This window comes from Siphateles boraxobius, unplaced genomic scaffold (genome assembly GCF_051911475.1).
Source record: "Siphateles boraxobius isolate OS27281-9 unplaced genomic scaffold, OSU_SipBor_1 19, whole genome shotgun sequence".
In the NCBI taxonomy this organism is placed as follows: domain Eukaryota; kingdom Metazoa; phylum Chordata; class Actinopteri; order Cypriniformes; family Leuciscidae; genus Siphateles; species Siphateles boraxobius.
This window is the reverse complement of record NW_027508799.1, coordinates 1503980-1529366: the sequence shown is the minus strand read 5'-3', so window position 1 is coordinate 1529366 and position 25387 is coordinate 1503980. Positions and strand designations below refer to the sequence as shown.

Here is a 25387-nt window from a genome sequence, read left to right as displayed (position 1 = left end):
GGCTAGAGCCTGCCTCTTCAGCACGTATGGTTTGAAAAGGGCCATATTGGTGTTAGGCCTGGCCTTTGCCTTCTTCAGGTAGGTGATGAGAGCCTGGGCCTCCTTGCTTGGGTCCTCATACACCTCCTTCATTGACCTACCCTTAAAATCCCCAAACTCCACCATCAGACATCCAGAGTCTCCTGTCCTCTGGGCCTCCTGCAGCATGACCTGTTTTTTTCTGATACACCTCTACAGCCTCGCCTACCTCCCTGATCTGCGAGGTGTATCTGAGGAACAGGTGTTTGTTGTCCGACAGCGGGTTGTCCCTCTCCTCCTCCCCCAAAACGCTGCTGACCAGATAGCAGGCATACCACAGTGAGTTCTTCAGCAGCCACAGGAACCTCTGACCCTGGTGTTTCCCAAACTGGATCTTGCAGTGAGCCAGAACCAGGAACTGGTCTCCAGGATTCCCTCCATTCTGCCTCACAAAGGCAGTGGCCTCAGCCAGGACCTCCTCTTTACACCTGGCCCTCCCTGCCAACACGATCTTCCTCCTATTGGCCTCCTCAGTTGGCCCCATAAGGAGTCGACCCTCAGAGGTTCTTCGTAAAACCGGGTATGCATACATAATCTGAAAGGACACAGGTATAAACAGAACGTTACATAGCTGTCATATTCCAACTGAAAGTATTTTACTACAGCATTTTTTTTATGTAATTAATTATTATAATATTATAATAATTAATGATTATTATTATTATGAGCATAAGCATTATTGTTTTTTATACAACTGTGAATCACTTTGAATTGCCTTGTGTACAAATTGTAAATAGTGTGATGAACTAATTAATAAGAAAATAAATAACACTTCTTGGTACAATCTTGCTGGTATCATGCCATGCTTAAATCGTTTTGTTTTGTTTAGCTTTTGTGGCAGAGATTACTAAGAAACACCAAATATAACATAAAGGCGTTTATGACAATTCATAATAATATGATCATCAAACAGATCTAAAACTTAAAATGGTATATCAAATCGTTTTGGTATATCTTTTATAACATAGTTGAGAATCATTTGTTGAAACAAAAAAACCCTTGTTTTTGCCTATTCATGTCTTTTTAAATATGTATAACATAGTATTTAAAAAGATAACATAAATATGTATACTGGTGTATAACATAGTATAGTATAACATATATGAATTAAACTTTTTTTTTTAAAGGTTTTAGTAAAAATCTTCTTGTGCTCAAAATAATGTAATGAATGACAAAAATGAGGATGGAGGAATCGAATGAAAGCTTTTTTATACATTGGAATACTTGATCACTCGAGCGTCACTTCATAGCGTCATCAGCAGCGCACAAAGGATCTGCCCTCATGTTGTTGCAGTTTGTTTATTTAAGAAATTCATAATAAATAATAATAAAGCAAGATACCCTGTTGAAATATGTGTAATGTGTGGTTTATATAAACTGCAAAGGTAAAGTATACTTTAAAACAGATTGTGACCGATGTGAAGGGGGAGGAGAATGTATACGTGCGTCACGTTTAGTCAATAAAACACTTCCGCATAGGATACACCTGTGTATCCTCGCTCATGACTCCTCTGAAAGCCTCCTCACTCCTCGATCCTCGCCTCCTCGCGGTGCAATTAGGTAATTGAGATGTCCTTCAAGATGGCTGAGCTCGATCGGTTTCCGGGTCATAGGATGGAGGACAGAGGAACGAGGAGACGAGGAGGGATATTGAGAAGCACCCTATGTTTCCCCAATTCAAATCAAATCAAATCAAATCCTTTTATTGTCACACAACCATATACACAAGTGCAACAGTGGGTGAAATTCTTAGGTGCAGTTCCGAGCAACATAGCAGTATGACACGATGTGACGAAAACAATTACAGCAAACATCAGATTTACATAGATTACACATCTAATGTGCGCACAATTACTCACAGTACCATATACACTAACAGAACAATAAATAATATACAATGTACAATATACAACAGTTTACAATATACAACAATATACAATATACAACAATTTACAATATACAACAGTATACAAAAATACAAAAAGAGGTAATTATACATAGAATAGATACTCGTAAGGTGCAAATATATATATATATATATATATATATATATATATATTATGTAAATGCAGTAGGTTATGTTGTGCTGTGTTGACAGTTAGAATGTTTATGGTTATTGATCATGAGGGATCAAGAGTTTAGAAATCTAATTGCTTGTGGGAAGAAGCTGTCATGGAGTCGGCTGGTGTGTGTCCTGATGCTGCGGTACCGCCGGCCTGAGGGTAGCAGTGAGAGCAGCCCATGGCTCGGGTGGCTAGAGTCTCTGATGATCCTCCGAGCTTTCTTCACACACCGCCTGGCATATATATCCTGGAGGGAGGGAAGCTCACCTCCGATGATACGGCTGGCAGTGCGCACCACCCTTCGCAAGGCTTTGCGGTTACGGCTGGTAGTATTGCCAAACCAGGCAGTGATGCAGCCAGTCAGGATGCTCTCGACGGTGCTGGTGTAGAACTGTGTGAGGATGTGGCGGTTCATTCCAAACTTCCTCAGCCGTCTCAGGAAGAAGAGGCGCTGATGAGCCTTCTTCACGACAGCCTCAGTGTGGACGGACCATGTGAGTTCCTCTGTGATGTGGACACCGAGGAACTTGAAGCTGACTCTCTCCACCGGTGCTCCATTGATGGTGATGGGGCTGTGTTCTCTGTCGTTCTTCCTGAAGTCGACCACTAGCTCCTTGGTTTTGCTGATGTTGAGGGAGAGGTTGTTCCTCTGACACCAGTGCGTCAGAGTGAGCACCTCCTCTCTGTAGGCCGTTTCATCGTTGTCGGTGATCAGACCTACGACCGTAGTATCATCAGCAAACTTGATGATGGAATTAGAGCTGTGAGTTGCCACGCAGTCATATGTGTACAAGGAGTACAAGAGTGGGCTGAGAACACAGCCCTGTGGGGCTCCAGTGTTGAGGGTCAGTGATGAGGAGATGTTGCTGCCTATTCTAACCACCTGGCGTCTGTTTGACAGGAAGTCCAGGATCCAGCTGCACAGCAAGCTGTTTAAGCCCAGAGCCCGGAGTTTCACATCAAGCAAGGAGGGCACTATGGTATTGAATGCTGAGCTGTAGTCTACAAACAGCATTCTCACATATGTGTTCCTCTTTTCCAGGTGGGAGAGAGCAGTGTGTATTGTAGATGCAATAGCATCATCAGTGGAGCGGTTATTGCGGTATGCAAACTGCAGTGGGTCCAGTGAGGAAGGTAGAACAGAGCAGATGTAATCTCTGACTAGTCTCTCAAAGCATTTACTGATGATGGGGGTCAGAGCGACAGGGCGCCAGTCATTTAAGCAGGTGATGTTGGTTTGCTTCGGTACAGGTACGATGATGGACGTTTTGAAGCATGTGGGGACTACAGACAAGGAGAGGGACCAATTGAAAATGTCCGTAAAAACACCAGCTAGTTGGTTCGCGCACTTTCTGATGACGCGGCCCGGAATACCGTCTGGACCCGCGGCTTTACGGATGTTCACCCGACGGAAAGATCGGGTTACATCCGCTACAGAGACGGAGAGTGTACTAACCTCTGTAGCTTCAGCCGCGAGAACTCTCTCCGCGAGGGGGATGTTAGTTCCCTCAAATCGAGCATAAAAAGTGTTCAGCTCATCTGGGAGAGAGGCAGTGTTGTTCACTGTGGAGTTTATGTTTCCTTTATAGTCCGTAATGCTATTAATTCCCTTCCACATGCTTCTAGAGTCGGTGGTGTTGAACTGTCCTTCAATCTTGTCCCTGAATTGGCGTTTTGCTGCTCTGATAGTTTTTCGGAGGGCATAACTTGCTTGTTTTTGCTCCTCCGCACTCCCGGAGTTAAAAGCGGAGGTCCGCGCGTTGAGTGCTGCACGAACATCGCCATTAATCCATGGTTTCTGGTTCGGGTAAATCCGTATTGTTTTGATCGGAACAACGTCTTCTACGCACTTCCTGATGAAACATGTTACGCTGTCAGCATAAGCCTCGATGTCGTCATCAGAGGCCGACCGGAACATCTCCCAGTCCGCGTGATCAAAACAGTCCTGAAGCATAGAGTCTGATTGGTCCGACCAGCACTGGATCGTTTTGAGGGCGGGTGTTTCCTGTTTCAGTTTCTGCCTGTAAGCGGGCAGAAGGAGAACGGAAGAGTGATCCGATTTGCCAAAAGGTGGGCGGGGGAGGGATTTGTAGCCATCCCGGAAAGGGGAGTAGCAATGATCCAAAACCCGGTCCCCTCGTGTGTTAAAGTTTATGTGTTGGTGGTATTTAGGTGCTATTTTCTTGAAGTTGGCTTTGTTAAAGTCCCCGGACACAATGAACGCGGCCTCAGGGTGCGCGGTTTCCTGCTCGCTTATTTCCCCATACAGTTCCTTTAGTGCCCGGTCTGTGTCGGCTTGTGGGGGAATGTACACAGCCGTGATAATGACCGCTGTGAATTCCCTCGGTAGCCAGAATGGTCGACACAGAAGCATGAGAAATTCCAGATCAGGAGAGCAGAAAGACTTGATAGAATGTACGTGCCTCTGATCACACCAGGATTTGTTGATCATAAAACATACACCCCCACCTCTGCTTTTACCTGAGAGGTCTTTAACTCTATCCGCTCGGTGCACTGAGAACCCCGCGGTTTCGATGGCCGAGTCTGGAATCTCAGCAGACATCCAAGTTTCTGTAAGGCAGATAATGCAGCAGTCCCTCGTCTCCCGTTGGAAAGAGATCCGCGCTCTCAACTCACAGAGCTTGTTGTCTAGAGACTGAACGTTTGCTAGCAGAATACTGGGAAGCGGGGGTCGATTTGCACGCCGTCTTACTCTGACGAGAACGCCGGCTCTTCTTCCCCTTCTCCGGCTGCGTTTCCGCGGCCAAGCTGCCCAGACAAAGGGCTCCGCTGCCGTGTTTGTAAACAGCGGGGCATCACTGAAGAAATGAAAGTCCGGTTTTCGGTGTTCGATTGCGGAACCAATGTCCAAAAGTGTTTGTATGTCGTACTGAATAAGACAGACAACATCCGAGACAAAAAACAAAAGAACTGTAAACAGAACAAACAAAAAACTACCATGTTGTGACGGAGCTCGCAACGCAGCAGCCATACTCGGCGCCATCTTGAACTCGAGCAATTCCGACTCGGTTTGAGAGTGCCAATTTCACCGCCACGTCAGCAGTTGCGCATCACCTCTGTTTTTTCCCTCCCTTCCGCGAAGAACCTAAAAAGGTTCTACCGAGATTTGAACTCGGATCGCCACCTAGCCCAGAGTGCTAACCATTACACCATGGAACCAACACACCCTCCCAGCTGTCTGTCTGAGAGGCAGATAGCGATGAGGCTAGGTGGAATCAGGTAGCCTAAAGGAGGCGGGCGTGGTTCCTCTGCCGAAACCCGAGATTGAACCAGGGACCTTTAGATCTTCAGTCTAATACTCTCCCAACTGAGCTATTTCGGCCAGGTACTTGTGCTGTGTAGCCTGGCAAATGAAGGTCCCACCGAGATTTGAATTCGGATCACTGGATTCAGAGCCCAGAGTGCGAACCCTTACACCATGGAACCTCGGCGTGTGTCAACTTTTCCCATGGGGTGCAGAGATGTAAGTCATTCAGTCCAGAAGCGCGATAGCAAGGAGCAAAAGAAGCCTTTGCTTTTTAAGCCCATGTTTCCCCAATTCCGACTCGGTTTGAGAGTGCCAATTTCACCGCCACGTCAGCAGTTGCACATCACCTCTGTTTTTCCCCTCCCTTCCGCAAAGATCCTAAAAAGGTTCCACCGAGATTTTAACTCGAATCGCTGGATTCAAAGTCCCAGGAGTCCTGTGGGTGGCTGTAGTGAGGATGGTCTTGGTGCAGAGGGACAGGGGTTGAAAGCCTTGCTGGAAAGATGGGAGTTGCTCTTTCCAGTGGACAGGAAGCTCTGCAGGCGACTGGGACACCTGGCCAGGGGTCCACAATGCTGGAGGAGCAGGATAAGGGGCAGGAGCAGGGGCAGTAGCACGAGCCGGGGCAGGAGCAGGGCCTCTCGAGCCTGCAGTGGCTGGAGAAAAAAGAAAAAACTTACCCACTTACAGGGTTTGGCTGGAGACAAAATCTTTTGTGCCAGCTGTGAAGCAAATAAATGCTTCCCCCGCGCCAACAGGGCCTTCACATTGGTCGCCAGCAGTGGGCTGTTCTTAGTGGCAGTAGGTGGAGGAGGAACAGACACAGTGGCAGTGGGCACAGCAGCAGTGAGGACAGATGCAGTGGGCACAGTGGCGGTGGGCACGTGGGCTGGAGCCTGCCTCTTCAGCACGTATGCTTTGAAAAGGGCCATATTGGTGTTAGGCCCGGCCTTTGCCTTCTTCAGGTAGGTGATGAGAGCCTGGGCCTCCTTGCTTGGGTCCTCATACACCTCCTTTATTGACCTACCCTTAAAATCCCCAAACTCCACCATCAGACACCAAGAGTCTCCTGTCCTGTGGGCATCCTGCAGCATGGCCTGTTTTTTTCTGATACACCTCTACAGCCTCGCCTACCTCCCTGATCTGCGAGGTGTATCTGAGGAACCGGTGTTTGTTGTCCGACAGCAGGTTGTCCCTCTCCTCCTCCCCCAAAATGCTGCTGACCAGATAGCAGGCATACCACAGTGAGTTCTTCAGCAGCCTGAGGAACCTCTGACCCTGGTGTTTCCCAAACTGGATCTTGCAGTGAGCCAGAACCAGGAACTGGTCTCCAGGATTCCCTCCATTCTGCCTCACAAAGGCAGTGGCCTCAGCCAAGACCTCCTCTTTACACCTGGCCCTCCCTACCAACACGATCTTCCTCCTATTGGCCTCCTCAGTTGGCCCCATAAGGAGTCGACCCTCAGAGGTTCTTCGTAAAACCGGGTATGCATACATAATCTGAAAGGACACAGGCATAAACAGAACGTTACATAGCTGTCATATTCCAACTGAAAGTATTTTACTACAGCATTTTTTTAATGTAATTAATTATTATAATATTATAATAATTAATGATTATTATTATTATGAGCATAAGCATTATTGTTTTTTATACAACTGTGAATCACTTTGAATTGCCTTGTGTACAAATTGTAAATAGTGTGATGAACTAATTAATAAGAAAATAAATAACACTTCTTGGTACAATCTTGCTGGTATCATGCCATGCTTAAATTGTTTTGTTTTGTTTAGCTTTTGTGGCAGAGATTACTAAGAAACACCAAATATAACATAAAGGCGTTTATGACAATTCATAATAATATGATCATCAAACAGATCTAAAACTTAAAATGGTATATCAAATCGTTTTGGTATATCTTTTATAACATAGTTGAGAATCATTTGTTGAAACAAAAAAACACTTGTTTTTGCCTATTCATGTCTTTTTAAAAATGTATAACATAGTATTTAAAAAGATAACATAAATATGTATACTGGTGTATAACATAGTATAGTATAACATATATGAATTAAACTTTTTTTTTAAAAGGTTTTAGTAAAAATCTTCTTGTGCTCAAAATAATGTAATGAATGACAAACAATGAGGATGGAGGAATCGAATGAAAGCTTTTTTTATACATTGGAATACTTGATCACTCGAGCGTCACTTCATAGCGTCATCAGCAGCGCTCAAAGGATCTGCCCTCATGTTGTTGCAGTTTGTTTATTTAAGAAATTCATAATAAATAATAATAAAGCAAGATACCCTGTTGAAATATGTGTAATGTGTGGTTTATATAAACTGCAAAGGTAAAGTATACTTAAAACAGATTGTGACCGATGTGAAGGGGGAGGAGAATGTATACGTGCGTCACGTTTAGTCAATAAAACACTTCCGCATAGGATACACCTTTGTATCCTCGCTCATGACTCCTCTGAAAGCCTCCTCACTCCTCGATCCTCGCCTCCTCGCGGTGCAATTAGAGAATTGAGATGTCCTTCAAGATGGCTGAGCTCGATCGTGTTTCCGGGTCAAAGGATGGAGGACAGAGGAACGAGGAGACGAGGAGGGATATTGAGAAGCACCCTATGTTTCCCCAATTCCGACTCGGTTTGAGAGTGCCAATTTCACCGCCACGTCAGCAGTTGCGCATCACCTCTGTTTTTTCCCTCCCTTCCGCGAAGAACCTAAAAAATGTTCTACCGAGATTTGAACTCGGATCGCTGGATTCAAAGCCCAGAGTGCTAACCATTACACCATGGAACCAACACACCCTCCCAGCTGTCTGTCTGAGAGCCAGATAGCGATGAGGCTAGGTAAAATCAGGTAGCCTAAAGGAGGCAGGCGTGGTTCCTCTGCCGAAACCCGAGATTGAACCAGTCTAACACTCTCCCAACTGAGCTATTTCAGCCAGGTACTTGTGCTGTTTAGCCTGGCAAATGAAGGTCCCACCGAGATTTGAATTCGGATCACTGGATTCAGAGCCCAGAGTGCTAACTCTTACACCATGGAACCTCGGCGTGTGTCAACTTTTCCCATGAGGTGCAGAGATTTAAGTCATTCAGTCCAGAAGCGCGATAGCAAGGAGCAAAAGAAGCCTTTGTCTTTTAAGCCCATGTTTCCCCAATTCCGACTCGGTTTGAGAGTGCCAATTTCACCGCCACGTCAGCAGTTGCGCATCACCTCTGTTTTTCCCCTCCCTTCCGCAAAGATCCTAAAAAGGTTCCACCGAGATTTGAACTCGGATCACTGGATTCAAAGCCCAGAGTGCTAACCATTACACCATGGAACCAAAACACCCTGCTAACTGGCTGTCTGAGAGGTGGAATAAGGTAGACTAAAAGAGGCGGAGGTTGTTCCTCTGCCAAAACCCGGGACCTTTAAATCTTCAGTCTAACGCTCTCCCAACTGAGCTATTTCGGCCAGGTACTTGTGTGGTTTAGCCAGCATGGATGTATGGGAGACCGCCCGTCATTTTCGAGAAGAGCAGAACGAAGGTCACAGAGAGAAAATGAGTGGCCCGTACGGGGATCGAACCCGCGACATTGGGGTTATTAGCACCACGCTCTAACCAACTGAGCTAACCGGCCTCTCTCTGGCACATTTTATCCCCAATTGCTCAGAAATATCCTGGTTGCCCTTGTTGTGAACTTCTTCTTCTCAAGTGTAGAAAAGATAGAGTTGCAGACCAGGAGATTGTTGAGGTATAAGTTCTTTATTTCGTCGCTGTAGTCATCTCAATCAAGTCTAACTAAGGGAACTTTACATTGTAGTTTATATACATTTCAAGAGGAGGAGTTACATAAAGGTGGAAACAAAAGCATGCAAATGAGGCATCTGGGTTAAGGATGTGCCCTAGACTGAGAGTGTTACCAATCCTAATCCAATCAGCATAACAGTGTAATGTAAATATCCTAATCCAATCAGCCAGACTCTTCACCGATACCTTCACATTATCTTAATGGCCAGGCAGTGCATAAAGACAAAAGGTGATAGTCTCAGTGCTCTGACCAATTTAACTTACAATAGAGAGCTGGACAGACAGGAACAGGCAGGTTTGTGACATCATTTACCTTAGATACAAAATTCACACTAATAAACTTTCTCAGTTTCTATGCTATTGTATTGGAAGCTCAATTATACATTTAAAATAAAATTTGTAATCCTACAGTTCCCCCTTTGAGAGTTCTAAATAACTCTCACAAAATACAAATTTAGACACTTAAAAGTTAAATTCTTGTAACTTGTGATCATTACAGGCTCATGCTTCTGTGTTGCTGTTTCTGCAATTGCATGCTGACACAGAAACAAACATGCAAATTTAGGGTCCGTTAAGTTCTTAAGGGTAATAGTCTTTTCTGTTTGGGACTGTCATTTCTTTGTGAGGGGCGTGAGTCATTTGTTGAATGAAACACTTGATACTGTGGACGCATAGATAGTATGCTATTAGAAGAAATAACAGCAGAATTGCTATTTCCTTTATCCACAGCCAGGGTTTCCCAATCAAGTTTCCGAACCATGAAAAATTAACTTCAGTCATCTGGTGTAATTTTGCTGAAAGATCAAGAATGTCTTGTTGGATTTTGTTCAAGTTCTCTGTTGGATCCATTAACCCGGTGCAGCACTCAGGTCCGATGATGGTGCAGGCTCCTCCTTGCGTTGCTAGAATGTAATCCAAGGCCACTCTGTTCTGTAAGATCATTATCTTGTGCGAAGCGAGAGTGTCCGTGATGTTACCAAGGGCCCAAGCCGTATCATTGGCCAATTTCTGTACAGAATTCGATAAGCTTCTGACTTGATCAAGGGCTTGCATGACACCATAAGATGGTATTAATGCTCCAAGAGTTCTTGACCACCATGTTTGTGCACAAGTGAGTCCTGGAATGCAGCCATCTGCTTTGTTAGTGGTAGGAGCTGAATTTTGTAGCTGTGGGGAGCTTGGGGTGGAGTGTGTATTTTCTCTGATAGCTGGTAGAATATAAACCAGGGTGCACCTTCCGTTAAATTGGCTGGGGAGGATGCTGTAGACAGAAGTTCCACATAACCAAAAAGTGTCAGTTGGTGGAGAGATCATACACAACTGATTTATTTCAAAAAAATTTGGTAGGGATGGGTTTCTGGAGAAACACTCTGTTAAGTCATTTTCCTCTTTCTTATCTGTTGTAGTAACGTACACGTGGGATTCTGCTCCTCTTTCAATCACAAAGCTGCAACGTTCACGAGGAATTTCCCCCAGTGGAGTCGATGCTGGAGCATAATTTTCCATGCACCAATAGAACATCATTGGCAGGAGTAGATCTGTCATGATGGGAGTAGCTGAAGTTAGGTTGCAGGATGGTAGTCCTGGAATGCAACACGGAGAAGCTGGAGGAATTGTTGTATTGTGACATGTATCCTTGTTGTATAATTCACTGGTATGATGATTGAATAAGGTACACGTGTCACATTTGGAGATAGGGTGTGCCACCCAGGGGATTCCTGCTCCTACTGAAGGTGCGTGTGGCATGCAAACGTCCTTTCCAGCAAACAAGGCATTTCTTGACATATTCATTAGCTCTAAGAATATGTTGTTTCTGGAGTCCACACTTTGTGCGATGTCCATGATGCTTAGTAGAACGACAATCTTGATCATGTTGATGGATGATTGAAGGTTTCGTATGTGAGTCTCTGCGTTGTGTATTTTTTTTTTTTCTTTCGTGATAGTTGGTTCGCCAGTGAGTCTAGTTGTTTTCTGGAGGTTGTGGCTTCATACGCAGGTGAGGAGGTTGGTGCGTATGGGTCCCGGACTGTCATCAAGTGGTGTCTGCACAGAATAAGAAAGAAAAAAAAAACAAAAGACAGTAGAGCAGTATTTGTTCAAACACTAGGATTGTGAACTTTTTCTGAGTCTGCTATTGTTGATTTCCTCTTTCCCTATTTCTTAAACCTTTGACACCTAAAGAACAGTGAGGTAAGGATGGACTAGGATAGGGCCTATGAGGGAAGTCTTCACCCCAGGGTTAACCCCCGAAGCCTACTGCATTCGGTTCTTCCCGGGGCTCCTCACTGGTTCTGTGTCCTAACCTATCCCTGTTGGTGGGGGAACAACCTTACAGTGTGTACAATGAGTCCAGGTTTTCCTTCCCTCACACAATACTGCAGCGGCTGTAATCAACATCACTTGATGTGGCCCATGCCACTTTGGTTCTAATGGCTTATTTCTGAATGACTTTATCATGACCCATTGACCTGGGATGATTGTGTGTCCCCCTTCTGGTGAAGTCTGCCAACATGACTCAACTCTCCCTCTGGCACTCTGTACCGCCTTTGTTAGGTTTTCACAGTAAGCAATCAGGGCATCTGAGGTAATGTGTACATCAGCATTTCTAAGATCAATCACACCTGGCATCTGCATGGGGCGTCCAGTAATAATCTCATGAGGGCTCAGTCCTACTGTTCTGTTAGGTGATGCTCTCATACTACACAGTACTGCTGGCAACGCTTCAACCCATGGTACTCCTTCCTGATGCATTTTGCTTAGCCTGATTTTGATTGTTCTGTTTGCACGTTCAACCTGTCCTGATGCTTGTGGCCTATAGGGGCAGTGGAGGTTCCACTTAATCTGCAACATTCTAGACACTTCCTTGACTATCTGTCCTGTGAAGTGTGTACCTTGATCTGAGTCAATCCAATCTGGTAATCCCCATCTGGGAATGAAATCAGTGACAAGACATTTAGCAGTATGTGCAGCTGTAGCACGCCCTGTTGGATAAGCTTCTACCCATCTTGAGAACTTGTCTATTACTACCAAAACATCAGTTTTTCCCTTACAACGAGGCAATGATATGTAATCAACTTGCAGGTGACGAAATGGTCCTGGTGGAGCTGGGGTATGTGCTGCTGGTGTAGTGGCTGCTGGTATATCATTATTTTTCTGACATGTAACACACCTCTTGGCTGTTTCTGTGGCTACATTTCTGAATTTTGGATTCCACCACTGATTTGAGAACCTGTGATTCATCGTTGCTGGACCACTGTGACCTAAACTGTGTATTTGTTGAGCCAAATATGGCAGCAGTGATTCGGGAGCGACATACTTTCCCCCTTTGGTCCAGCAACCAGATGAATCCACTGTGGCTCCTTTGTCTAACCATGTCCATGCTTCATACAGAGGAACGTCTTTGTACAGATCAATTATTGATTCAGGAGGCATAATTGTCTTCTGTGCTGCACTACCTGAACACACTTGTACAGTTGCATAGAAACAAGCCTGTTTAGCTGCCATATCAGCAAGAGCATTACCTTTAGCTTCCGTAGTATTAGTTGTGAGATGTGCTTTCACTTTGATCACTGCTAATTTCTTTGGAAGTTTCATGGAAAACATTAGATCTTTCACTAATTCAGCATGCTTAATGGGGGATCCAGCAGAAGTTAGAAACTGTCTGGTTTGCCAAATGACACCAAAATCATGAATTACCCCAAAAGCATATCTGGAATCTGTGTAGATATTAGCAACTGATCCTGAAGCTAGCGTGCATGCTCTTGTTAGGGCTACTAGTTCTGCAGCTTGAGCTGAAAAATGATCTGGAAGACGTCCTGAAGCTAACACTTCCGTGGTGGACGTTACTGCATAACCTGCTCGTCTGTTACCTTCAATTACTTGAGCTGAACCGTCAACAAACAACTCAAATTCTGAATTCTCTGTGGGAGTTTCTTTTATTTCACTCATAGGTGTATATGTAAGCGTAACACAATCGTGTGTCATTTCTCCTTCATCCTCTAACAAAACTTCAGTCATAGCAGACATCATACATGAGGACGGATTCGTGACAGGTGCACGCTGTAAGACAATATTCGGGGCTGTGAGAGTTGCTAACCAATTTCCCCAGCGAGAGGAAGTGACAGAAGTGACTTTTGCTTGATTCATTAATGCGGACACTGCATGCGGACATCTTACGTTTACAGACTGTCCTAACACCATTCCTGATGAAGCCTGAAGCGCTAGATGCACTGCCTGTACTGCTCTGAGGCATGGGCCCATACCTTGAGCTACTATGTCAAGTTTACCAGAATAGTAATGAATTGGGCGTAAACTGCCCCCATGATCTTGCATTAGACATGCAGTCCTGAAGCTTAAATGTTCATGGACATAAAGCACAAATGCTCTATCAGTTTGGGCAATTCCTAATGCTGGTGCTTGACATAGTGCTCTCTTCAAATCATTGAACGCTTTGAGGTGACATTCTTCCATACAAACAGTATCAGAATCTTTACCATGGCCTTTCAACAAGTCATAGAGCGGCTGTGCAATTGAGGCATAGTCTTCAATCCAAGGTCTACAGTAACCTGCTGTTCCTAAAAATGATCGGAGTGTTTTAATGGTAGTAGGCGGGGGTATGGCTTTGACTGAAGCCGCTCGATCCTGTGTAATGGATCTATTTCCTGCACCAATTGTTTGACCCAGAAATGTGACTTGCTTTTTAGCAATTTGAGCTTTGTGAAAGCTGCATTTGTGTCCTTTCTTATGCAAATAGTCCAACAATGATGCCAATTCAGTTTGATGTACCTCGTGATCTGTTGAGGAAATCAAAATATCATCGACATATTGGATCATAGTGGACTGTTTTACCGGACATTCTGGGTCACACAAATCACGTCTGACAGCCTGATGGTATATGGTTGGGGAGTTTTGAAATCCCTGTGGCAAACGTGTCCACTGGTATTGCTCATAGTCAACTGTGAAAGCTAACCATGGCTGGCTGTCAGAGTGCAACGGTACAGAAAAGAATCCATTAGACATATCAATTACTGAAAAAATCTTACTCTCTAATGGTATGCCATTACAAATTGTGGAAGGATCTGCCACTAGAGGGGTGATTTTATCAATATTTTTATTGGCTACTCTGTAGTCTATTGTAAGTCTCCATGTCCCATTGGATTTCTTGATGGGCCAAATGGGTGAGTTACAGGGACTGTTGGTTTTAACTAGCACTCCTTGCGTCAGCAACTTTTCTACAATAGGTTTGATCCCCTGTATAGCTTCCTTATTGATCGGATATTGTTTGGTGACCGGAGGTGGAGTCCCCGTCAATTTTATTGGTTCTACACCTGTCAACAAACCACAATCATCCTTGTCTTTAGCCCAAATTGGATGATTCTGTAACAAAGCATACTCTGGAGGGATTACATTATTGGTAGAAACTTGTGCTGAGGAAATTTGAATGCTAGCAGATTCTGAGGACACGTCTAAAGTTAGATGTATTTGTCTCAGGAGATCCATGCCTAAAATTGCACCTGTATTTAATGGAGCACATAACAATTTTGTAGTCAGAGTTTTTGGGCCAAATTGTACATCTATGGGCGGGGTTTCATACAAATCAGAATCTTCACCTATTACGCCAGTTAAAGAAAATTTGGTTTTCTTGTACGGAATGTCTAAACCTTTAGCCAATTTTGTAGGAATTATGGTAATTTCTGCACCTGTATCAAGCAAAAAATCAATTTCTTTCTCTTGTATGCTACCTTTCACAAAAATTCTTGTGTCATTATGATGTATTACAGGGGTAAGGTAGCTACTCACAGCCCCAACAATTAGTTTTTTTCCTGGTCTTTTTGTGCTCTTAAAAGAGCCTGAACAAGCTGTCCTAAAGTTTCAGTGGACACTTGCGGAACTGCTTCCGGGTTGTAAGCAGGCTGAGAAGGAGCAGAATTATGCATAGCATTTCTTTTTGTATCTTGCAATTTCTTCCTACACTCTTTCTCCCAATGTCCTAATCTTCCACAATAGTGGCAGCTCCCTTCTTTTTTAGACCACCTGTTTTCTTGTTTTGCTGTGCTAAATGTAGCTGCTGCTGCTACTCTCACTTTGGTTTTAACATCAGCATCTCTTTCCCATGCAGCTAACCTGTCAACGTTACTTCTGAGAGTTCTGTTAGACCAAGTTAGATCTAGGAATGGCAAAGCTCTTCTGTATTCGGCTACAAGGCCATCTGACCAGATACGAATTAGTGGTCCTTTGTCATCGAGCACACTTTCGGAATCATCCACTATTCCACTGTAAGTTATGGCTGACTGACAAAACCGTTCAGTATATTCATTTACCGTTTCTTCTTTCTTTTGTACACAGCTAGTAACTCTAGACCAGTCTATTTTGGGTCCTAAGATAGTCTTTAGGATTTTCAAAACACCTTCTCTCATATCGCCTCTACTGGCATGTTGTAGTTCAGAAGTCACTGCAGATTCAAAACTGTTGAATTCAGAATCAGTTAAAATTTGTGACATTAACTGTGTGACTTCTGTTAACGACATGTCATATAGACGAATTTTGCTGATCAATGCCCTTCTAAATTCAGAAAACTGTTTACGTGGTGAGGGTAAACTCTCAGAGAGTCGTTCTATATCCTTAGGTCCAAGGGCTTTTGCGACAGTTTGTATTCGGACTACAGAAGGGTGGGTAGAAACACTTTCATTTTCCTCAATTCCCTGTGATCTTTTTCTAGCTCCACACACATAAACTGAATTAACAGGCTTATCAGTGACTGATTGGACGGCTACATCTGTTTCAAAGAACGTTCGTAAATCAGGGTAAATGTTATCAGGCTGACTTACTTCTTCCCCATCAGTTTTTTCTGCATCTTTGTTGCGGTTCAATTTCTTGGTTAAAGAGGAAACTTTAGCCCGGAGCTCATTAATCTGTTTCTCTAGCTCTGAGTTGCGTTTAGACTGTTCTGTAGCTAGTGCTAAACCAAATTCTCTATGGCAACATATTATGCCTTTCACATTGTTCTTGCGAATACTTGCTCCTAGTACTTTTTTACACTCATCTACCGACCAAGTTTTGTCTGGATGAATCTCATATTTCTGCGTTAGTTCTTTTCTAACTTTCTCAGTGACTATTAGGTTCATTTGTTCTCCTAACAGTGTTTTAAATTCACTATCTGACCACAAAGGAGTCGCAAGACCAAATTTTTCAGTTGTTGGAACCAGCCTAGCATTCGTTCTAACCATTTTGTGGATTTCTTTATCACACAATCAAAAACACTAAAACTTCTCTGATCAAAAGAGTCTACACTTATGTCACAGATCAAACTGTTGATAAACCTTCCTTGTTACCAACACATCACATTTAACTTCCCTGCCAGAAACAGAGGATGAAACACAAAATATTAGCACGTTACGCTAATCTTCCCTGAAAGAAACGGAAAGGATCTTTCACCTTCCTAACTTTTTAGAGGATAAAACAAAATTACTAGCATGTATTGCTAACTCTTCCCTGCCTGAAACAGAGGATCAAACTTTCCTCTCTAAAAGAAAAACTTTTAAAAGGGTAACCAAAATAAATAGCCTGTAAGACTACCTCTTCTCTGCTTGCACAGAGGCTAACAATATTTTAACTTGAATGCTAAAATCTTCCCTGTCTGCACAGAGGATACCAACAACTTCCCTGACTATTCAGAGGATCAAACTCTCTTCTCTAAAAGAATTTTTTTAGAGGGTAACACCACAAGGTAACAAACAACAAAACAAATAATTAGCAAAATACTACTAATCTTCCCTGCCTGACACAGAGGATATCTTTTTAACATGTGATGTTAAAAACGTCCCTGCCTGAACAGAGGATATATTTTAATCTTTAAAAGACAACTTCTAAAGGATAACTTTGGGTAATCAAACACTACAGCTGTCTGATAACTCTTTCTCTGACGGCACAGAGGATAATTTTTACTGGTTTTTCAACGGTTCTTTGAATGGAGTGAAACTCACCAAATTATTGTTGTATGGAAAAAATTCCGTCTGGAAACTCAGTCAGAGATCTTTGTTGAGCTTGGTTCTGGAACTCAGTTAGCTTTGTTGAGATCTTTGTTGAGATTCAGTTCTGGAACACAGTCAGCTTTGTTGAGATCTTTGTTGAGATTCAGTTCTGGAACACAGTCAGCTTTGTTGAGATCTTTGTTGAGATTCAGTTCGCGAACTCAGGCAGCTTTGTTGAGATCTTTCTGGATTCAAAAGATTCAGTCTGGAACTGGAAAGTAAGATCTTTGTTGAGATCTTTGAGCTTTGAAGTTTCAAAAGTTCATTCTTTGTTGAGTTTCAGTTTCTCCATCCGGGTCACGGCACCATCTGTTGTGAACTTCTTCTTCTCAAGTGTAGAAAAGATAGAGTTGCAGACCAGGAGATTGTTGAGGTATAAGTTCTTTATTTCGTTGCTGTAGTCATCTCAATCAAGTCTAACTAAGGGAACTTTACATTGTAGTTTATATACATTTCAAGAGGAGGAGTTACATAAAGGTGGAAACAAAAGCATGCAAATGAGGCATCTGGGTTAAGGATGTGCCCTAGACTGAGAGTGTTACCAATCCTAATCCAATCAGCATAACAGTGTAATGTAAATATCCTAATCCAATCAGCCAGACTCTTCACCGATACCTTCACATTATCTTAATGGCCAGGCAGTGCATAAAGACAAAAGGTGATAGTCTCAGTGCTCTGACCAATTTAACTTACAATAGAGAGCTGGACAGACAGGAACAGGCAGGTTTGTGACATCATTTACCTTAGATACAAAATTCACACTAATAAACTTTCTCAGTTTCTATGCTATTGTATTGGAAGCTCAATTATACATTTAAAATAAAATTTGTAATCCTACACCCTAATCAGGCTGAAGAGATTAAAAGCAAAGCCTAATAATGGGCTCGTCCGGGATTTGAACCCGGGACCTCTCGCACCCTAAGCGAGAATCATACCCCTAGACCAACGAGCCGAAACATACATCCTCCGTGCTGCTGTCGGGCCGCAAACATTTCAGCTTCCATGGCTTAAAGCGCAATTTTCTTATTAAATCAACAATTAAAAGGTAGCCGGTGCAAAGTTTCCAGCACAGAGGAAATGGGGCCTCTTTTTTTGTGGTCATTGGAAATCACGCTGCAGGACCTGCACACGAATAATGAGAAGCTTACTTACAGGAGCCTGGTCTGCAACACTGGACCCAGTTGATGTTGCAGGAGCAGAGGCAGCACTTGGCTGGACAGAAGGCTGTGGAGGAGACTGCAGAGGAGGCTGAGCAGGGCGCAGAGGAGGAGACTGCAGAGGAGGCTGGGCAGGGCGCAGAGGAGGAGACTGCAGAGGAGGCTGGGCAGGGTGCACAGGAGGAGACTGCAGAGGAGGCTGGGCAGGGTGCAGAGGAGGAGACTGCAGAGGAGGCTGGGCAGGGCGCTGCAGTCCTGTGGGTGGCTGTAGTGAGGATAGTCCTGGTGCAAAAGGACAGGGGTTGAAAGCCTCCTCACTCCTCGATCCTCGCCTCCTCGCGGTGCAATTAGAGAATTGAGATGTCCTTCAAGATGGCTGAGCTCGATCGGTTTCCGGGTCATAGGATGGAGGACAGAGGAACGAGGAGACGAGGAGGGATATTGAGAAGCACCCTATGTTTCCCCAATTCCGACTCGGTTTGAGAGTGCCAATTTCACCGCCACGTCAGCAGTTGCGCATCACCTCTGTTTTTTCCCTCCCTTCCGCGAAGAACCAAAAAAGGTTCTACCGAGATTTGAACTCGGATCGCTGGATTCAAAGCCCAGAGTGCTAACCATTACACCATGGAACCAACACACCCTCCCAGTTGTCTGTCTGAGAGGCAGATAGCGATGAGGCTAGGTGGAATCAGGTAGCCTAAAGGAGGTGGGAGTGGTTCCTCTGCCGAAACCCGAGATTGAACCAGGGACCTTTAGATCTTCAGTCTAACACTCTCCCAACTGAGCTATTTCAGCCAGGTACTTGTGCTGTTTAGCCTGGCAAATGAAGGTCCCACCGAGATTTGAATTCGGATCACTGGATTCAGAGCCCAGAGTGCGAACCCTTACACCATGGAACCTCGGCGTGTGTCAACTTTTCCCATGTGGTGCAGAGATTTAAGTCATTCAGAAGCGCGATAGCAAGGAGCAAAAGAAGCCTTTGTCTTTTAAGCCCATGTTTCCCCAATTCCGACTCGGTTTGAGAGTGCCAATTTCACCGCCACGTCAGCAGTTGCGCATCACCTCTGTTTTTCCCCTCCCTTCCGCAAAGATCCTAAAAAGGTTCCACCGAGATTTGAACTCGAATCGCTGGATTCAAAGCCCAGAGTGCTAACTATTACACCATGGAACCAAAACACCCTGCTAACTGGCTGTCTGAGAGGTGGAATAAGGTAGACTAAAAGAGGCGGAGGTTGTTCCTCTGCCAAAAACCGGGACCTTTAAATCTTCAGTCTAACGCTCTCCCAACTGAGCTATTTCGGCCAGGTACTTGTGTGGTTTAGCCAGCATGGATGTATGGGAGACCGCCCGTCATTTTCGAGAAGAGCAGAACGAAGGTCACAGAGAGAAAATGAGTGGCCCGTACGGGGATCGAACCCGCGACCGTGGCGTTATTAGCACCACGCTCTAACCAACTGAGCTAACCGGCCTCTCTCTGGCACATTTTATCCCCAATTGCTCAGAAATATCCAGGTTGCCCTAATCAGGCTGAAGAGATTAAAAGCAAAGCCTAATAATGGGCTCGTCCGGGATTTGAACCCGGGACCTCTCGCACCCTAAGCGAGAATCATACCCCTAGACCAACGAGCCAAAACATACATCCTCCGTGCTGCTGTCGGGCCACAAACATTTCAGCTTCCATTGCTTAAAGCGCAATTTTCTTATTAAATCAACAATTAAAAGGTAGCCGGTGCAAAGTTTCCAGCACAGAGGAAATGGGGCCTCTTTTTTTGTGGTCATTGGAAATCACGCTGCAGGACCTGCACACGAATAATGAGAAGCTTACTTACAGGAGCCTGGTCTGCAACACTGGACCCAGTTGATGTTGCAGGAGCAGAGGCAGCACTTGGCTGGACAGAAGGCTGTGGAGGAGACTGCAGAGGAGGCTGAGCAGGGCGCAGAGGAGGAGACTGCAGAGGAGGCTGGGCAGGGCGCAGAGGAGGAGACTGAAGAGGAGGCTGGGCAGGGTGCACAGGAGGAGACTGCAGAGGAGGCTGGGCAGGGTGCAGAGGAGGAGACTGCAGAGGAGTCCGGTGGGACTGCAGAGGAGCCCGGTGGGCACGTGGGCTGGAGCCTGCCTCTTCAGCACGTATGCTTTGAAAAGGGCCATATTGGTGTTAGGCCCGGCCTTTGCCTTCTTCAGGTAGGTGATGAGAGCCTGGGCCTCCTTGCTTGGGTCCTCATACACCTCCTTTATTGACCTACCCTTAAAATCCTCAAACTCCACCATCAGACACCAAGAGTCTCCTGTCCTGTGGGCATCCTGCAGCATGGCCTGTTTTTTTCTGATACACTTCTACAGCCTCGCCTACCTCCCTGATCTGCGAGGTGTATCTGAGGAACAGGTGTTTGTTGTCCGACAGCGGGTTGTCCCTCTCCTCCTCCCCCAAAATGCTGCTGACCAGATAGCAGGCATACGACAGTGAGTTCTTCAGCAGCCACAGGAACCTCTGACCCTGGTGTTTCCCAAACTGGATCTTGCAGTGAGCCAGAACCAGGAACTGGTCTCCAGGATTCCCTCCATTCTGCCTCACAAAGGCAGTGGCCTCAGCCAAGACCTCCTCTTTACACCTGGCCCTCCCTGCCAACACGATCTTCCTCCTATTGGCCTCCTCAGTTGGCCCCATAAGGAGTCGACCCTCAGAGGTTCTTCGTAAAACCGGGTATGCATACATAATCTGAAAGGACACAGGCATAAACAGAACGTTACATAGCTGTCATATTCCAACTGAAAGTATTTTACTACAGCATTTTTTTATGTAATTAATTATTATAATATTATAATAATTAATGATTATTATTATTATGAGCATAAGCATTATTGTTTTTTATACAACTGTGAATCACTTTGAATTGCCTTGTGTACAAATTGTAAATAGTGTGATGAACTAATTAATAAGAAAATAAATAACACTTCTTGGTACAATCTTGCTGGTATCATGCCATGCTTAAATCGTTTTGTTTTGTTTAGCTTTTGTGGCAGAGATTACTAAGAAACACCAAATATAACATAAAGGCGTTTATGACAATTCATAATAATATGATCATCAAACAGATCTAAAACTTAAAATGGTATATCAAATCGTTTTGGTATATCTTTTATAACATAGTTGAGAATCATTTGTTGAAACAAAAAAACACTTGTTTTTGCCTATTCATGTCTTTTTAAATATGTATAACATAGTATTTAAAAAGATAACATAAATATGTATACTGGTGTATAACATAGTATAGTATAACATATATGAATTAAACTTTTTTTTTTAAAGGTTTTAGTAAAAATCTTCTTGTGCTCAAAATAATGTAATGAATGACACAAAAAATACTAAATTAACAACAACAAAAAAATGGTTTAAGGAGGATATAGCTTAATTAGCGGTCGGCTAATTATCTTGACAGTAGTGACAATTTTTTTTACTGTATATCATGGTAAAGTTGCAGGTTCACATGTACAGAAGAAAACGTGTGCTATTACACGCTAGCTGGCTTTATTGCCATGTTTAATTGTCTAAAAACAAACACTGTTTATGAATAAATAATGATCGATTATAGAGTCGTGAAGAATAGACTTACCTGTTGCAAAGATTGCAAAGATGACGATAATAACAGCGGTCGCCGATTGGTCAAAAGTAAGCCACAGGAGCAGAGCCAGGAGAGAAACGCGATTGGTCAAAAGTAAGCCACAGGAGAGAAAGGCGATTGGTCAAAAGTAAGCCACAGGAGAGAAACACGATTGGTCAAAAGTAAGCCACAGGAGAGAACAAGATTGGTCAAAAGTAAGCTACAGCAGAGAAACACAATTGGCTCACGTGGGCTTACTTTGGGCTTACTTTGGCTCAATCGGTAGGAAGCAGTAGGCGCAAGCGAGAGGTAGTGGGATCAATGCCTGCATTCTCCAGTGCTGTCCATCCTTTTTACGCCCCACTTCAAGGGGCACTACCTAGATGAGCTCTTGCGGCTCAGTGCTGCCGAAAAAGTTTTTTCGAACGAGGTACTGCACACATTCCTGGCAAAAGCAGGTCCCACCGAGATTTGAACTCGGATCACTGGATTCAGAGCCCAGAGTGCTAACCATTACACGATAGAACCTTGGCGTGTGTCAACTTTTCCCATGAGCAGCAGAGATTTAAGTCATTGAGTCCAGAAGCACGATAGCAAGGATTTAAGTCATTGAGTCCAGAAGCACGATAGCAAGGAGCAAATGAAGCCTTTGCTTTTTAAGCCCATGTTTCCCCAATTCCGACTCGGTTTGAGAGTGCCAATTTCACCGCCACGTCAGCAGTTGCGCATCACCTCTGTTTTTTCCCTCCCTTCCGCAAAGAACCTAAAAAGGTTCCACCGAGATTTGAACTCAGATTTCTGGATTCAAAGCCCAGAGTGCTAATCATTACACCATGGAACCAACACACTCTGCTAGCTGGCTGTCTGAGAGGCAGATAGCGATGAGGCTAGGTGGAATCAGGTAGACTAAAAGAGGCGGACGTGGTTCCTCTGCCGAAACCCGGTATTGAACCAGGGACCTTTAGATCTTCAGTCTAACGCTCTCCCAACTAAGCTATTTCGGCCAGATACTTGTATGGTTTAGCCAGCAGGGATGTCTGGGAGACCGCCCGTCATTTTCGAGAAGAGCAGAGCGAAGGTCCCAGAGAGAAAATGAGTGGCCCGTACGGGGATGAAAACCCGCCACCTTGGCGTTATTAGCACCACGCTCTAAGCAACTGAGCTAACCGGCCTCTCTCTGACACATTTTATCCCCAATTTCTCACAAATATCCTGGTTGCCCTAATCAGGCTGAAGAGATTAAAAGCAAAGCCTAATAATGGGCTCGTCTGGGATTTGAGCCCGGGACCTCTCGCACCCTAAGCGAGAATCATACCCCTAGACCAACGAGCCGAAACATACATCCTCCCTGCTGCTGCCGGGCCGCAAACATTTCAGCTTCCATGGCTTAAAGCGCAATTTTTTGATTAAATCTACTATTAAAAGGTAGCCAGTGCAAAGTTTCCAGCACAGAGGAAATGCGGCCTCTTTTTTTGTGGTCATTGGAAATCACGCTGCAGTACCTGCACACGAATAATGAGAAGCTTACTTACAGGAGCCTGGTCTGCAACACTGGACCCAGTTCATGTTGCAGGAGCAGAGGCAGCACTTGGCTGGACAGAAGGCTGTGGAGGAGACTGCAGAGGAGGCTGAGCAGGGCGCAGAGGAGGAGACTGCAGAGGGGCTGGGCAGGGCGCAGAGGAGGAGACTGCAGAGGAGGCTGGGCAGGCCGCAGAGGAGGAGACTGCAGAGGAGGCTGGGCAGGGCGCTGCAGTCCTGTGGGTGGCTGTAGTGAGGATGGTCCTGGTGCAGAGGGACAGGGGTTGAAGGCCTTGCTGGAAAGATTGGAGTTGCTCTTTCCAGTGGACAGGAAGCTCTGCAGGGGACTGGGACACCTGGCCAGGGGTCCACAATGCTGGAGGAGCAGGATAAGGGGCAGGAGCAGGGGCAGTAGCACGAGCCGGGGCAGGAGCAGGGCCTCTCGAGCCTGCAGTGGCTGGAGAAAAAAGAAAAAACTTACCCACTTACAGGGTTTGGCTGGAGACAAAATCTTTTGTGCCAGCTGTGAAGCAAATAAATGCTTCCCCCGCGCCAACAGGGCCTACACATTGGTCGACAGCAGTGGCCTGTTCTTAGTGGCAGTAGGTGGAGGAGGAAAAGACACAGTGGCAGTGGGCACAGCATCAGTGAGGACAGATGCAGTGGGCACAGTGGTGGTGGGCACGTGGGCTGGAGTAATGTATATAATAATGTAATGAATGACACAAAAAAATACTAAATTAACAACAACAAAAAAATGGTTTAAGGAGGATATAGCTTAATTAGCGGTCGGCTAATTATCTTGACAGTAGTGGCATGTTTTTTACTGTATATCATGGTAAAGTTGCAGGTTCACATCTACAGAATAAAACGTGTGCTATTACACGCTAGCTAGCTTTATTGGCATGTTTAATTGTCCAAAAACAAACACTGTTTATGAATGAATAATGATCGATTATACAGTGGTGAAGAATAGACTTACCTGTTGCAAAGATTGCAAAGATGACGATAATAATAGCGGTCGCCGATTGGTCAAAAGTAAGCCACAGGAGCAGAGCCAGGAGAGAAACGCGATTGGTCAAAAGTAAGCCACAGGAGAGAAAGGCGATTGGTCAAAAGTAAGCCACAGGAGAGAAAAACGATTGGTCAAAAGTAAGCCACAGGAGAGAACGCGATTGGTCAAAAGTAAGCCACAGCAGAGAAACACGATTGGCTCACGTGGGCTTACTTTGGGCTCACTTTGGCTCAATCGGTAGGAAGCAGTAGGCGCAAGCGAGAGGTAGTGGGATCGATGCCTGCATTCTCCAGTGCTGTCCATCCTTTTTACGCCCCCCCTTCAAGGGGCACTACCTAGATGAGCTCTTACGGCTCAGTGCTGCCGAAAATGTTTTTTCGAACGAGGTACTGCACACATTCCTGGCAAATGCAGGTCCCACCGAGATTTGAACTCGGATCTACAATTAAAAGGTAGCCAGTGATCGCACCTCGTCTTTGTCTTTGAGAGCGATGGACACCTCCTCTCCATCATCGAGGGGAATTAGCTCAAATGGTAGAGCGCTCGCTTAGCATGCGAGAGGTAGCGGGATCGATGCCTGCATTCTCCAGTGCTGTCCTTCCTTTTTACGCCCCCTTTCAAGAGGCACTACCTAGATGAGCTCTTCCGGCTCAATGCTGCCGAAAATGTTTTTTCGAACGAGGTACTGCACACATTCCTGGCAAAAGCAAGTCCCACCGAGATTTGAACTCGGATCGCTGGATTCAGAGCCAAGAGTGCAAACCATTACACCATGGAACCTTGGCGTGTGTCAACTTTTCCCATGAGCAGCAGAGATTTAAGTCATTGAGTCCAAAAGCACGATAGCAAGGAGCA

General features: G+C 44.8%; 9 non-coding genes across 9 annotated transcripts; all 9 read right to left on the bottom strand.

Moving 5' to 3' along the window:
* Positions 1-5411: 5411 nt before the first annotated feature.
* Positions 5412-5484, bottom strand: trnaf-gaa (transfer RNA phenylalanine (anticodon GAA)). Its single transcript has one exon. It is a non-coding gene; the product is annotated as a tRNA-Phe (tRNA).
* Positions 5485-8672: 3188 nt separating this feature from the next.
* On the bottom strand, positions 8673-8744 carry trnaq-uug (transfer RNA glutamine (anticodon UUG)). Its single transcript has one exon. It is a non-coding gene; the product is annotated as a tRNA-Gln (tRNA).
* Positions 8745-8968: 224 nt separating this feature from the next.
* On the bottom strand, positions 8969-9042 carry trnai-aau (transfer RNA isoleucine (anticodon AAU)). Its single transcript has one exon. It is a non-coding gene; the product is annotated as a tRNA-Ile (tRNA).
* Positions 9043-18122: 9080 nt separating this feature from the next.
* On the bottom strand, positions 18123-18194 carry trnap-agg (transfer RNA proline (anticodon AGG)). Its single transcript has one exon. It is a non-coding gene; the product is annotated as a tRNA-Pro (tRNA).
* Positions 18195-18959: 765 nt separating this feature from the next.
* trnaq-uug (transfer RNA glutamine (anticodon UUG)) lies at positions 18960-19031 on the bottom strand. The gene has a single exon. It is a non-coding gene; the product is annotated as a tRNA-Gln (tRNA).
* Positions 19032-19794: 763 nt separating this feature from the next.
* Positions 19795-19868, bottom strand: trnai-aau (transfer RNA isoleucine (anticodon AAU)). Its single transcript has one exon. It is a non-coding gene; the product is annotated as a tRNA-Ile (tRNA).
* Positions 19869-19956: 88 nt separating this feature from the next.
* trnap-agg (transfer RNA proline (anticodon AGG)) lies at positions 19957-20028 on the bottom strand. Its single transcript has one exon. It is a non-coding gene; the product is annotated as a tRNA-Pro (tRNA).
* A 2427-nt stretch (positions 20029-22455) lies between these two features.
* Positions 22456-22527, bottom strand: trnaq-cug (transfer RNA glutamine (anticodon CUG)). The gene has a single exon. It is a non-coding gene; the product is annotated as a tRNA-Gln (tRNA).
* A 403-nt stretch (positions 22528-22930) lies between these two features.
* On the bottom strand, positions 22931-23003 carry trnaf-gaa (transfer RNA phenylalanine (anticodon GAA)). Its single transcript has one exon. It is a non-coding gene; the product is annotated as a tRNA-Phe (tRNA).
* Positions 23004-25387: the final 2384 nt, after the last annotated feature.